A 9932-nucleotide genomic window follows, 5' to 3' on the forward strand; every position below is an offset into this window, starting at 1 on the left:
TACTACTAAGTGGCATCACGGGATGCTTTCGAGAATAAAGGCCAGAATCATCACACTGGGACACAAAACATGGCTAGATTACTAGGTGATACTCTAGACACCTAGGGTCATGATAATAACTCCGACATATATGTTAAGGCAACAGAGTACCTCAACTCACCGATTAGTGTGGTTAATCTGGCCCAAAGGGACATAGAAACGGGAGGAAGGGATTTTGCAAATGCTTCAGACTATTTAGAAACCTAGGATGACTCGGATAGCATAACGGCTGTAAATGCTCAGAAAAGATTTGAGACATTCACAAGGATTTACATAGTCACTTAACAACATCATATCAAGGTTCTGGTTCAACTGAGAACATTCTAAAAGTAGTAGAAACTAAATTGAGGCTTGAAACTATCAATCCTATAAGTCTCTAACATAGTAACTCGTCATCCTAGTAGATAGATGAGAAGCCTAGTTCCTAAACCCCGTAGAAGAGAACAGGATGACTCAGATCAGAAGGCCATGAGGTATAAGGAGTAAAAAGAGCCTTACGTTCCCTTCCCCAATCAATTCCCCTACATATAACTAAAGCATTTCTAGACTCAACTTCGACCAGTTTGGCTTGGTAATCCTACAGGCAGTCAGGCTCTGATACCAAAGCTGTCAGGACCCCGACTCAATGCCACATCGATCTAGCACGTAACAACTCATATCACTTTGCGGCCTCACGCACGGTATTCCCACGGGTGTCGCCTTACCTTTGCCCGGGACAGTTTGTGCCTTTTGGCACACGTATATGATAGTGTCGCTAGCATCCATATGATAAGGAGCCCGGGCTGACATGGCTAGTCGTAAACCCAAAGTGGCACAGACTTACAGGGACAGGCATCCATGACCCAGCATCGAACGTGTCGGTCATCAGCGAGTGAATCCGGGCTGTAGCACTGGGCTAGCAGGACTCCGGTAAACCGGGCTGTAGCGGGCTAACAGGACTCCGGTATTCATCGCGTGACATTTCCCTGAATGGACAGACACAGGAACGAAGAAGGACACATGCCGACCAGCCTAAGTGTTCCGGAGCAGTAGCAAGCTAGCATGGCTCAGTGGAAGCACTAGGGGACATTTCCCTGTAAGAGAGGCTACTAAGGACAAACAACTAGATAGTCAGATACCACACATACCAAGCATTTCAAAAACATACACACAATATGCTCGATATGTGCAAACACAACATGGCATCACAACATGACTCTACAACTCAAGTATTTTATTCAATAGGCTCCGAGGAGCGAGATATTACAAACATGGGTCTCTCGACCCAGCATTCAGAGCATACAAGTCAAAGCACAAGTGGAAGCTTAACATGTCTGAGTACAGACATCTACAAATGAAAAAGGCTAAGAAGCCTGACTATCTAGTAGATCCTGCCGAGGGCACAAGATCGTAGCTGAGGTAACAAACTAAACGTCGAAGTCCACGCGGAACTACTAGTGAGACGGAAGTCTCTCTGCAAAAAAACATAAAATAGGCAAACGTGAGTACAAATGTACCCAGCAAGATTTACATAAGAACTAACTACATATGCATCATTATCAACAGAGGGGATGGTGGGGTTTAACTGCAGCAAGCCAGCTTCGACTCGGTGGCTATCCTAAACTACGACTGCAAGTAACTCTTTTGAGGTGGCGCACACGAGTCCACATATTCACCACATCAATACACCACTATGGATCCGCTCCTGTCTCCCTACGAGAACGCCATCCATAGCACTCACGCTTATCTTGCGTATTTTAGAGTATCCACTTTCACTTGTCTATGAACTATTATAGGCAACCCAGAAGTCCTTTACCGCGGACACGACTATTCGAATAGATGATGTTAACCCTGCAGGGGTGTACTTCTTCATACATGTTTCCACCACTTAGCGTCTGCACACGACATGTGCTCGGCAGACTTCAAGCAAAAGCCGACGTGGGTGTAGACCACGACCTACCTAAACACTCAAGTCTCTAGTCTAGGTTTATCGCCTATTCAGGTTCCATCCGCAGGGAGTCCGGCCAAGGTTTCCACATATGTCCCTGAATGATGTGAACAGGGTTCCGAGACACCTAACGGGTGCCCGGTGTACCCGGCCACGTACCTACCGCATCACAGCCCACCCCACGGTCAGCGCTGTCCACGGCCTCCAGTAGGCTACAAACACCAAACTACTTGCAACTCCGGGACAGAGGACAAGGGTGATTAAGAAGTCGAGCGGGGTCATATTTCAGGGCCCAATGTATGGTAGTATCTGAATCATGGATCATAAACACAGAACTCAATCCCTGAGGACAGCTTCAATGAGACAACCCACCATGTACTCCTACATGGCCTCTCACCGATACCTTTACCAAATCATGTTCACACACTTAGCTCACACCCAGTAGGACATGTTCACACACCTCTGATTCATCCCGGATGAATCAGACCTGACACAACTCTAAGCAATAGCAGGCATGAAAAACAAGCATGAATGAGTAGGCACATCAGGGCTCAAACAACTCCTACTCATGCTAGTGGGTTTCATCTATTTACTGTGGCAATGACAGGTCATGCAGAGGATAAAGGGGTTCATCTACCGCAGCAAGTAACAGATGAATCGTTGTTGTCCTAATGCAGTAAAAGAGAGCAGGAGCGAGAGAGTAGGATTGTATTGGAATGAACAAGGGGGTTTTGCTTGCCTGGCACTTCTGAAGATAGTATAGCTCTTCATTGGTGTCATTGATCACATCGTCGGAACCACGTCTATCGAGAGGGGCAAACCCCGGCAAAAAAGGAAGAAACACAATCAATGCAATGCACAATATGATGCATGATCATGACATGGTAATATGCTGTGATTGGAGCTAATGCATCTAGGAGTAGGTTAAATGGAGTTGGTTTGAATACAAGATTCAAATTCAAACTCCACATGTGGTTATTTAAATGCCATTCATACCATTTGTCCTAAACAGTAGTCATAAGTTGTTCTAACATGCATGAAACCAGTACAGATGGATAGATTGGATTTTTCTGATCATTTTTCATATATAACTTATTTCATTTGGAGTTACGGTTGAATTTCTATGATTTTTAGAAGTTTAGGACATTTTCTGAAAATAATAAATCATTTAGATTTATTTAAAATCCAGAAAAGGGTTTATTGCGTCAGCACTGCGTCAGGGTGACGTCAGAGGTCAATGGGGACGTCCAGGTCAAACTGACCAGTGGGTCCCGCGTGTCAGCAATTAATTAAACTAACTAATTTTAGTTAAACTAATCTGGTTAGTTAGCAGGGGGGGTGCTTGTCATTGACTCAGGGGAGTCAACTTGGGCCCACCCAGTCAACGTCAATGGTCAAACCCGCCAGTCAGCGCGTCAAAGCCTGCCGGCGTTTAGCCGCCGGCGAGGCCAGACGCGGCGGCGTGCTGCAGGATTTGCCCACAAGGCTCCATTTGCTACGCGAAGAGCAGCTACGGGCAGCTGGTGCTCTCCCGCATCCAGCCGTGGTGATGGCTTGGCCGGGAAGTGGTCGGAGCATCGTCGGCGACGAGTTTGGCGAAGTCCGAAGCTCGGGCCAGGTCGTGCGCGTGGCTGAAGTGGCCTAGGCGGTGTGGCGCTAGCACCTACAACCTCTACGCGGCGCGAGGAGTGTGACGGGCACAAGCCCGTGACCAAATGGTCACCGGAGCAGCGCCGGCGACGTGGCAGGTGGCGGCGCGTTCGGGCACAAGAGACGCGGCGTCTACGGTATTCTAGGGGCGAAGCAGAAAGCACGAGGAGGTTCAGCATCTCACAGAGAAGCCGCGGGGATGGTCAGCGTGCTCGGGGAAGGCTCGGTGCGGTCGGAACGGCGACGTCGATCTAGGGTGGCCCAAGGTTGAAGACGACGGCGGCGGGGATGATGCAGGGGCTCCGGCGTCGTGTGGCTTGGCTAGTTGATGTAGTCGATGACGACGAACCGTCCGGACACGGTGAGAGGGCGCGGGGACGATGTTGGACGCGGCTGCGGCGAGCGGCGGCGACGGTGACGTTTCGGGCGATGTTGGGGAGGGCGAGGGAGAGGAGCCAGAGGGGAGGGCGAGTGTCTGCGAGGTCGGGGAGAGAGAGAGGGTTCGTCCCACGTCGACAGCTCGACGAGGGGAGCGGCGAGGCGGCGGGCAGCTGCGTGGCACGCATACTGTGCTCACCGTCGAGCAGCTGCTTGCCTGCCTGTCCAAGCCAAGCAGCTCACTGGAGCGGTGGCTGGGCTGGGCCGGCAGGTGGGCCACCAGGTGTGCTGGAAGGCCAGGTAAGTGGCCCAGGTAGGCTCTCTCTCTCTCTCTTCTAAATTGTTTTCTGTTTTCTATTTTTCTGTAACTTCTGGGCTTTATTAAAAATGTCAGGGCATTACCAAAAATCATGAAACTAATCATGACTACTGTTTGGAATATATCCAACAGTAAACATTTTAGTTTATGATTATTTGAGCATTTAAAATATTTAATAGCATTTTAATGCCCAAATGCAAATACTATAAGATTTAATTGAGAACCCAAATGAGTCATGGAAAAAATGTGCAACACCCCTGGTTATATCTCCAGCATTTCCAGAAATGATGAACATTTTTGAAAGCCATTTGGACTCATTGAAAATATTTTAGTTGAACCTAGTTGAATTCATTTGGTGCTAGGGTTTAGTCAATCCCCATTTCAAGTTTAAGTAAAATTTAAACATGATGCAACAACCAGGACTAGCCCACAAGCAAAGCTAAAGCTAGGGCTGTGACACACACGGTATCATATTTTCCGTCCAAAGCTCTTAGGATCTTCTTGATGATGAATTTGTCGGTCATCTCTTCACTTCCTAAGCCGGCAATCTCATTTGTGATAAGAGCAAGCCTAGAGTACATTTCGGCGACACCTTCACCATCCTTCATTTTGAACTTGTCAAGTTGACTTTGAAGCACATCCAACTTGGATTCCTTGACGGAGTCGGTACCTTCATGCATATCAATCAAAGTATCCCAAATTTCCTTTGCATTCTCAAGACGGCTGATTTTGTTGAATTCTTTGGGGCACAATCCATTGAAGAGGACATCACAAGCTTGAGCGTTGTATTGCAGCATCTTCAACTCTTCCGCGCTAGCTTCACGGTTCGGTTCTCTCCCATCAAAGAATTCACCTTGCAAGCCAATACACACAATAGCCCAAACGGCGGGGTTATGTCCAAGAATATGCATTTTCAACTTATGCTTCCAACTAGCAAAATTAGTACCATCAAAGTAAGGACCTCTACGGTGATAATTTCCCTTGCTAGATGCCATACTCTCCTAGGTTGTGAAACCAAGGCTATGACCACAAAATCTATGGACATCAAAGCAAATGGAGACCAAAGCTCTGATACCACTTGTAGGATCGAAAGTATGTCTAGAGGGGGGGGGTGATTAGACTACTTGACCAAATAAAAGCTTATCATTTTCCTAATTTTAGTCTTTGGCAGATTTTAGCTATCTTAGCACAAGTCAAGCAATCTCAACACAATTCAAGCAAGCATGCAAAGAGTATATGAGCAGCGGAAAGTAAAGCATGCAACTTGCAGGAATGTAAAGGGAAGGGTTTAAAGGATTCAAACACAATTGGAGACACAGATGTTTTTGTCGTGGTTCCGATAGGTGGTGCTATCGTACATCCACGTTGATGGAGACTTCAGCCCACGAAGGGTAACGGTTGCGCGAGTCCACGGAGGGCTCCACCCAAGAAGGGTCCACGAAGAAGCAACCTTGTCTATCCCACCATGGCCGTCGCCCACGAAGGACTTGCCTCACTAGTGGTAGATCTTCACGAAGTAGGCGATCTCCTTGCTCTTACAAACTCCTTGGTTCAACTCCACAATCTTGTCGGAGGCTCCCAAGTGACACCTAGCCAATCTAGGAGACACCTGTAATGCCCCGAGACCGACTCTTCAGAAGACTTCCAGCTACTCCGAGTTTCGTCATGTGATTTGTTTTGTTTGTTGCTTTCATCTTTGCATCATTTGCATTGCATCATGTCATCATGCCATCATTTCATTAATTTTAAACCTCAACTAAATAAATGGCATGGATCTTTGGTCCATTTAAATCGAGGGAATTCACTCGTGATTTCTCTTTATAACATATTAAAGCCTCTCAATAGGGAGCTATAATAAAATTATTCCATTTATTTGGAATTAACCAAAACACACTTGCAAAATAATTTCGTTCCTTTTCTGCTTCAAGTTTGGTCTCCAACTTGCCCGTAAATTATCTCGTCATTTTCCGGAGCTCCACCAAAAATCCGAACATTTTTGGACCTTCCTTTTATCAAGTCCTAGTTCAAACCCATTTGAATTAAATTCAAATGAGTTTGAATTCTTATCTTTCAATCATGGCCTTTCTATTTTTCTTGGAACGAGCATATTTTTGTGAGTCCAGGGAAATTAACCCCTTGCACATATTCTTTCCCTAACCCTTTCTTTCTTTCCTTCTCTCTATTTCTTTTCTGTTAAGAAAAATATGAGAGGAAGGGAGAGAGAGAGCCTGCACCCAACAGCCTGGGCCTTCCAACCTCCCGCGCCGGCCCATCCATCCCTAAGCCCGCATGGGCCAAGGCTCTCCCACCGGCCTCTTTAGGCCCAGCCGGCCCCAGCACCTAACCCTAGCCCGACTCCCATCGGTCTCCATCTCTCCCTCGTCCTCCTCCAGCGCCGCTACCCCGTGCCCGATCCCCACGCGCAGCCTCGACCCCCCTCGCTCGATCTCATCTCCCTCTCGTCCCTCTGCCCGCCGCCGCACTAACACGCGGCATCAAGCTCCCAGTGCCCGATCCCCATCGCCTCCTCTTGTCCCTTGCCGCGCAGCGCCTGACCCCCTCGCCGAGGCCATGGCCGCCGCCGCACCTTCTTCCCTTCCTCGCCATCGCCGCCCTGGCGAGCGCCGCCCCAACGCCCTCCATGCGACGCCTCCCTTTCTCCTGCTCCTCTGCGACACCCTGCTGTCGCCAAGTCCCGGCCTCCAACGCCAGGATCGGCCCCGAGCTGCTGCGCCGCTCCGACGACCCCATCTTCGCGCCGGGCCCCGATCTTCTCGAGCGCGACCCCGCCGCCTCGCGCCTCCACCTCCTCGCCGGTCACCCGCAGCTCGCCGCGCCCTGCTTCTCCTTCCCTGCCTCCACCGCGATCCCACCATGGCGCTCGCAGCCATCCTCTTCACCCCGCGTCCCCACCGGCTCCCGTCGCTGGAGTTCATGCCCAAGGCCGCTGCAACCTCACCTTCGGCCATGCCTTGCTTTCCTGTGCTGTTGTTCGCTGCACGCCAAGACCACCCCCGTGGATTTTGCCAAGTACCACTATGACCCGTGTGCGACTATGCGGATTCACCAAGTACCCCTCCAGCAAGACCGACGCCTGAACAAGCACACCGGCTCTGTGGATTTCGGCAAGTCCCTCCGACGACCGGTGCTTAGTACCACTACGTTTGCCATGTACATCTACACCAAGACCGGTCCGACAAGTACCACGAAGTCCGTGAACCACTACCGTCGCCCCGAAGATGTTGGATTCGTCAAGTACCTCTCCGAAAACGAACGTGTACCACTACTTCCACGACGCCCGTGAACGTCTACCTCCACGACGACCCGTGAACGTCTACGAGATGTACCACTACCGTCGACCCGTGAACGTCTACTTCCCTCTACGAACTCGATCCGCCCGAAATGCACGCTTCGAAGGTATAACACCGAGACGATGTCCGTGGACCGAATGCATGTTGTATGAGATGCCCGTTTTTGCATCGTGTCCGTTTGTCACTCGTTTCCATGCCACTATCCCGTGGGAACCCGGAATCCGGGAGCACCCCACCATCTTGCATGACTTGTTCACGCCTCCTTTTGCACCGGTATCTCCGTGAGCTACCGGAACCGATATGTTGCCGTGGCATCATTTTCGGATATGTTGCCGTGGCATCATTTTCGGATATGTTGCCGTGGCACCATTTTTGTTTCGCCGCCGTGGCACCCTTTTTGTTCCGCCATGGTGACCAAATGCTCCTTATCATGCTCATGTCAACATTTTCATAAAAATTGCATAGAACTTGCATATGTCATCCGCATCATGATAACAACAATTAAAATGTTTAAAATTTGTTGTTGCATTAAATTGCTAAATAACATATGGGGATTTCCGGAATTGTTGTTTCTTGTTTCCGGCCTCACTTAAACTTGCCTAAATTGTTAGTTTAATTATGCTTCACCCTCTTGCCATGTTAACCAACATTTAATCTTGTCTTGTTCATAACCGAGAGAAAAACTAAATAATTGATGTGGTGTTTCGTCAATAGGCAACTCGTTGCATATTGAGCTCCACTTAACTTGTAGTGTTGTTTGTTGCATATTGCCATGCCATGCCTCTTTAAACCGGACATGCATCATACTTGCTTGCGCATCATGCCATGTTTATGTGATGGTTGTTTACTATGTTGTTTGTTTCTTTCCGGGTTGCCTCTCTCGTTAGCTTTGGTTTCGTTCCGGAGTTGTGAGGATCCGTTCGACTTCGTTTGTTTGTCTTCTTCATGGACTCGTTCTTCTTCCTTGCGGGGTTTCAGGCAAGATGATCATACCCTCGAAATCACTACTATCTTTGCTATGCTAGTTTGCTCGCTCTTTTGCTATGCCAATGCTACGATGCCTACCATTTGCTTGTCAGCCTCCCAAATTGCCATGTCAAACCTCTAACCTTTGACACCATTCCTAGCAAACCGTTGTTTGGCTATGTTACCGCTTTGCTCAGCCCCTCTTATAGCATTGTTAGTTGCAGGTGAAGATGAAGTTTGTTCCTTGTTGGAACATGGAGATGTTGTTCCTTGTTGGAACATGTTTACTTGTTGGGATATCACAATATCTCTTATTTAATTAATGCATATATATACTTGGTAAAGGGTGGAAGGCTCGGCCTTATGCTTGGTGTTTTGTTCCACTGTTGCCGCCCTAGTTTCCGTCATACCGGTGTTATGTTCCCGGATTTTGCGTTCCTTACGCGGTCGGGTGATTTATGGGACCCCCTTGACAGTTCGCTTTGAATAAAACTCCTCCAGCAAGGCCCAACCTAAGCCTTTTTCCCTTGGGTTCTGCAGACTCAAGGGTCATCTTTATTTTACCCCCTGGGCCAGTGCTCCTTCGAGTGTTGGTCCAACCTAAGCGATGTCCGGCGCCCCCTGGGCAACCAGGGTCTATGCCAACCCGTCGTCTTGCTCATCCGGTGTGCCCTGAGAACGATATATGTGCAGCTCCTATCGGGATTTGTCGGCACATCGGGCGGCTTTGCTGGTCTTGTTTTACCATTGTCGAAATGTCTTGATGTACCGGGATACCGAGTCTGATCGGAGTGTCTTGGGTGAAGGTCTATTCCTTCGTTGATCGCGAGAGCTTGTCATGGGCTAAGTTGGGACACCCCTGCAGGGTATAAACTTTCGAGAGCCGTGCCCGCGGTTATGTGGCAGATGGGAATTTGTTAATGTCCGGTTGTAGAAAACCCGAAGTTGACCTTAATTAAAATACATCAACCGTGTGTGTAACCGTGATGGTCTCTTTCCGGCGGTGTCCGGGAAGTGAACACGGTGTTGGAGTTATGCTTGACGCAGGTTGCTATAGGATCACTTCTTGATCATACTTTTATCGATCGTGCTTTGCCTTCTCTTCTCGCTCTCATTTGCGTATGTTAGCCACCTTATATGCTAGTCGCTTGCCGCAGCTCCACCTCATTACTACATCCTTCCTATAAGCATAAATAGTCTTGATCTCGCGGGTGCGAGATTGCTGAGTCCTCGTGACTCACCAGATACTTCCAAAACCAGTTTGCAGGTGCCTATGTTACCAAGCAGGTGACGCAACCAAGCTCAAGGAGGAGCTCGATGAAGATCTTGCCCCTTTGTGTTG

Source organism: Triticum dicoccoides, chromosome 7B, assembly GCF_002162155.2.
Source record: "Triticum dicoccoides isolate Atlit2015 ecotype Zavitan chromosome 7B, WEW_v2.0, whole genome shotgun sequence".
NCBI classification, from domain to species: Eukaryota; Viridiplantae; Streptophyta; class Magnoliopsida; order Poales; family Poaceae; genus Triticum; species Triticum dicoccoides.